Below are 6,110 nucleotides of genomic sequence, written 5' to 3'. Positions count from 1 at the left end.
ACACCAAAGGTGTCCAGGCTTTAACTGGGGCAATATCAGGGTTCGGGATGTGCCATAGCACATCTACTTCATCCTGGTCGCCCAGCTCGACACCTCCCAGCGGTTCGAATTGGCAGTTAAAGTCCCCACCAAGAATTATAACAGTAGAAGGGTCTAGCCCTAAAATAAATGAGCCCAAATCATCAATTGTGTCTGATTCTTTGCCGTTTCTAGTTGGTCTCGAATAGACATTTATTAGTGCTACTGGTGGGTTATTTGGGGGTTTTAATAAGACACATTGGAGATCCAGGGATTTTGTTGGTATTTGCGTTGCCTGGATTCCCATATGTGTACCTATCCAAATTGATAATCCACCAGATGGGCAGCCTTTGCCTGTGGACACTGCCAAAATGTCAAAGGTAGCAAAAGTCGGGCTAGAGTTCTTTTCCAATGCCCAGGTCTCTGGCATTAGGCAGATATCAAATTTTGCCATAAATGCAGCCCACCCTGGAGTGTGCAATTTGTTTTTTAGGCCGGCTATGTTCCATGAGACCAATTTTACGCAGCCTTGTACCATGTTATCAGAGCCCTCGATAGCCATACTCCCTCTTATGCTAGTCCTTCCCCCAGGTGTCTGATCAGTTTGTAAATCATCTCTGAGATTTGATGGTGAAACTTTCCCCTCTAAGGTCCTTCATTCATGACTTGTTGAGTTGGATTTACACCTAAACTAAGTCAATCCACCTCTTCCAATACACTGAATCTGTTCCAATGTGGTTGTAACGGGAAGAAGGGGGCATGGGCAGACCAACCTTCCCTGTATGTCCCCCCGTTTTCCGGGTTATGGAATGAGAGGTGGCGCCCCCTATTGACAAACCTGGCTCTGGGGCGGTGTGGTTCCAAGCTGGGGTAGGGTAAAAATATGAGAGATGCAGTGGGCTTATTTGGGTGTTTGCCTATAGGTAATAGTGCTGCATATATACTCTACAACAGAAGCATCCCTGAAGTTTAAAATTATTACATCCCCTGCCACCGTCTTTGGGTTCCTCCCAATCCAACCCACTCTTCTGGCCATCAGAATTTCACCTGAAGCATTTGCTGGTAAGGGTCTATTTACCGTGAGCCACTGAATGCACTTGTTTTTTAACTCATCCTCCCTTTCTCTTTTCCCCTCACTTAAGGGTGGTACACCTACAAGTGCAACGACAAATGGTTGGGCTTCAGGGGGTAGATTAATTGTTGGCAACTGTTGGAAAGTGGTTCTTGATGTTGCATTACTTTTCATAAATGTATTGATTTTGTCCCCCAATTCACCTTCCTTTGCCTTAGTTGGAACTTTATCTACGCCACTTGCCAGATTTCCTATGGTTTGGCTACTTTTTTTCTGGGAATCAGTGCTAGGTAAGGCTTGCAGTAGGGTGGGTGTGGGTTTTTGGATACCTAACATTGCTCCTGCATTGGCAATCTGTGCTGGTGGACTATTATTTCCAGCTGTTATATTACAAGGGGCGTTATGTGGTGGGACTTCTGTAGCAAGGGATGCGGAAATTCTTTGTGAGTTGGCTAACTCAGTTGACCCTCCACCCCTGGTATTCACAATAGAGATGAGTTTATCAAGTTTTGATATCAGAGGCTTAAGTTGGGTAACAATTGTCCGTTCCAAGGATGCTTGTAGGTCCGAGACCATGTTAGCGACCCAGCAAGGTATTCCTAGCATAGATTCAGCTAAGTTGCTAGATGGGGTCACCAAGTCATGGTTTGTGAACTTATTTTTACTCGGTTTATTTGGGATATTTGCTCTCTTATTCCTAGGACAAGGCTTACATGCATCTAACCTTTTCTCTAAGACAGGAGGAATCAGAGTAGTGGGTCGGTCTTGGGGATCTATAGAATTTTCTGCAGGCAACTGGCTACAGGGCAGATCTATATAGGATGAAGTCATATAGGAGCTAACCTCCAACGCTTCAGTCATAGTAATTGAAGTGTCTCTTTCCTGTATTGGCATACATAGTGATGGTGTAATAGATAGCCGTCTCGCTGTATTCTCAATGGCATTTGCCACAACACCGATGGTCTGTTGCAGCATTTTATCTATGGCAGTCAAGGTGGGTAGAGGTTGGGAGTCTGCTGTCAACGACTTAGCGTGTGACCGTGTGGCTGGAGTTTTAGTTTTAACTTTCTTTCCCCGATTTATCATTTTTTAAATTTTAAAACACAAAAGATAATATACAATATAACAAAAAATCTAACACTATCGAGCAATAACTCGTTTTTCTCAGAGGATAACTAATTTCTAAACTATAAGTGGTTAGCAATAAAACACACTATGCACAGCTGATGGCTGGTTTGTACATATAACAACAGTAAGTTTAGTCAATTAAGTGTCAATAAAGGGAAATTCCGAACTAACCCAATGTCAGGAAGCAAGAAATGTGGCCCAGCCCGGCCTCCTTCGGCCTTTGACGGGCAAGGACGGGCCCGCCCTTGGCCCGGGCTTCGCCCGGGCACTGCCCGCGTGCGTCCCGTGCTGCGGGAGGCGCACCGGCCTTAAAAAGGCTTTCCCGCCTCAGCTGGCGATGTGCGTGTGACAAGCGCAGGGGCCTCTGGGGATTGTAGTCCATGGCACAATGACGCTGTTCCCCTCACGGCTTGCAGGTGATATGGAAGTAAGTGTAGCAGGCAAGAACTCGGCCGTTCCCCTCACGGCAGGAATAATCGACACCAAGCGCGTCCCGCGCTGCGGGATGCGCACCGGCCTTAAAAAGGCTTTCCCGCCTCAGCTGGCGATGTGCGTGTGACAAGCGCAAGGGCCTCTGGGGATTGTAGTCCGTGGCACAATGACGCCGTTCCCCTCACGGCTTGCAGGTGATATGGAAGTAAGTGTAGCAGGCAAGAACTCGGCCATTCCCCTCACGGCAGGAATAATCAACACCAAGCGCGTCCCGCGCTGCGGGAGGCGCACCGGCCTTAAAAAGGCTTTCCCGCCTCAGCTGGCGATGTGCGTGTGACAAGCGCAGGGGCCTCTGGGGATTGTAGTCCGTGGCACAATGACGCCGTTCCCCTCACGGCTTGCAGGTGATATGGAAGTAAGTGTAGCAGGCAAGAACTCGGACGTTCCCCTCACGGCAGGAATAATCGACACCAAGCGCGTCCTGCGCTGCGGGAGGCGCACCGGCCTTAAAAAGGCTTTCCCGCCTCAGCTGGCGATGTGCGTGTGACAAGCGCAGGGGCCTCTGGGGATTGTAGTCCGTGGCACAATGACGCCGTTCCCCTCACGGCTTGCAGGTGATATGGAAGTAAGTGTAGCAGGCAAGAACTCGGCCGTTCCCCTCACGGCAGGAATAATCGACACCAAGCGCGTCCCGCGCTGCGGGAGGCGCACCGGCCTTAAAAAGGCTTTCCCGCCTCAGCTGGCGATGTGCGTGTGACAAGCGCAGGGGCCTCTGGGGATTGTAGTCCGTGGCACAATGACGCCGTTCCCCTCACGGCTTGCAGGTGATATGGAAGTAAGTGTAGCAGGCAAGAACTCGGCCGTTCCCCTCACGGCAGGAATAATCGACACCAAGCGCGTCCCGCGCTGCGGGAGGTGCACCGGCCTTAAAAAGGCTTTCCCGCCTCAGCTGGCGATGTGCGTGTGACAAGCGCAGGGGCCTCTGGGGATTGTAGTCCGTGGCACAATGACGCCGTTCCCCTCACGGCTTGCAGGTGATATGGAAGTAAGTGTAGCAGGCAAGAACTCGGCCGTTCCCCTCACGGCAGGAATAATCGACACCAAGCGCGTCATTAGTAACTGGAAAGCTTTTTTATTTTAACACCCACACTCCTTAAAACCAGATATGATGGGTGCCCTTCCTTTTATATGTCCATTGCTCTACTGCCTCAGGTGCCACAGGAGTGCAGTTCAGGTTCTTTCAATAAAGTAAAAGAAGGACTTTCCAATCTAAGCATTGGACTGCTACACTGAAATAAGCCTGTGAAAGTTTACATACAGCCAGGCCCCTTCGACAGAGGTGCCAAAATGGGAATAATTCTGAGCTCTCTCAACATTACGACCAAGAGAAATGGAAAACACGTGGAAGGAACCATAAATGATACAGTGAGAGTAGGTTGTATGCATGCACTGGGCGTATGTGTGCCTGTGGCTGGTACAATACACGGAAAGCCCTGGGTTCTATTTTGGAAGACCAAAGCCTACATGCTGATACATGGAGAGGAGGTAGAGAAATATCCCCCAGACAGATTTCTGTACAGCTGCTTTCATGTAAACTGGGTGGGAAACAGTGTACACTTCTAAGGAGGCTCCTTGATTCAGTGAGAAGTCACAAAGAAGGGGCCTGGGCACACATCAGAAAGGACACGGATGCTGATAAGAGAATCATATAGAGTAGGGCTGGGGCCCTGGGCTAACCTTTTGAGTTTGAGGCACATTTGATTGTGGCTGACAACCAGGAGAGAACTCTAGTCAATCCCACGGCCTGTGCTGAGGGCCTATCAGCTTTGGAATAGCTCCTGCTGTGACAGACTGCTTTTCAACACGAGAGAGCAGAAGCAGACCCCCCCCCCCCCATATATAACTTCAGAAATTCAGAACTTAAATCACGTTTGGTGGCTGGAAAAGGACAATAAGAAGGGGAGTTTGAGACCCCAAAAAGTGTAATCTACAAGCAGCGAGACAGGCTATGAGAGGAGGGAAATCTCTGCAAGGCGGCTGCCTGTGACCAGGACTGGGGGCACGGCATGCTAGTCTCCCTGCTGGGTGAGGGGACATCACCCAGGGAATCCAAGACCACCTACTCTGGAGCACTTCCGTCGGCCTTCTTGCCAAGAACAATGTGCCCTGTGAGGAAGAGCATTGGAGGGAGGGAGGGAGGTCAAGTAGGGAGCCCTGTTGAGTGGACTCCTGCAAGGTGTGAGAAAATGGCTGTGTAGTGAAGACTGCTATCTATATACGTACAATGCTAAGTTAGCACAACCGCGTTAGATGTTAGTAAGCCATCTTGCCGCTTTTGCTGCTTTTGCACACGACACTGTAGTTACATGTTATTAATTGAGAAATGCTTGCTCGACTTTGCTTCACATGAGAACTGTCTGTTGTTCACATCGCTAACAGTGAGCAGCGACCTTGGTCTGAACATTGTGTAAAGAAACAGTCTGGGTCGCTAGACGGTGCATGTTGTTGGGTTCAGGTTGATCGGCCCACTATTTAGCCATAACACGCACGCAGCTGCAAATACCTGAAAGTCGAGTGCTTTTATTATTGCAGTGCTGCATGTTTTGCACACATTCGGAAGAAGAGCTTTCCCAGGAGCAGAGTCTAGCTGATCCTGTGATGTGATTCCACTAAGCTGATATTTACAGTATGGGGTTCCCCATTCAAGCCTAGAGACCTTTTATTAGTCTAATAATAATAATATTAGTTTACTAGCGAAAGGAAGGTGGCTGACATCCACTGTCATTTTATCATGATTACTCCTTTCATTATCTATGGTATTGTAACTATGCTGATGGTTTTGATCTTAATCATTTGTCTGCTTATGTTAGCCAAAGTACTGCATATTAGGACACGAGGTTTATAAAATAAACTCTTTAAACTTTACCGTGTCTCTGTTTATTCTGTTGTGGACTGATATGAGAATAATTACGAACAGGTATTTCTGATTCCCACCATTCCTGAGAATACCCTAAGTCGCTTGTTCTGGGTTGTCTATACATTGGGACCGCCGAGATAAAACTCGGATAACGAATGGGACACTGATGCTGGTCGGATAAGGGGTTCTGGGTTCTGAGGTGGGTTTTTGGTACACCACAATTCACTGAGGTCCTGGTTTCCTGTGCATAGTTCTGTGCATAAGCAGAATCCCTGCAACATGGCGCACCTAACGTTTGGTCGATTGATTTGAAAACGCCTTAGTAGTGCTTATATTAGTCCACAACCCCCTCACTCTTGTTTCCGGTTAACGGGGGTGACGGGTTTAACCTACCTGTGTTTCGACTAATAGGTTCTTTCAAGATTGATCATTAAAAAGGTTATTTTTACTGAACCCCAGTGCTACTGTTGATATCGTTTATACTCTTTAGTGTGTCCTTATGGCGGTTGATATAGCCGCACATAGTCGTGCATCTCTACACCG

The sequence above is a fragment of the Triturus cristatus genome, chromosome 12 (assembly GCF_964204655.1).
Source record: "Triturus cristatus chromosome 12, aTriCri1.1, whole genome shotgun sequence".
Classification (NCBI taxonomy): Eukaryota; Metazoa; Chordata; class Amphibia; order Caudata; family Salamandridae; genus Triturus; species Triturus cristatus.
This window is presented reverse-complemented; position numbering follows the sequence as displayed.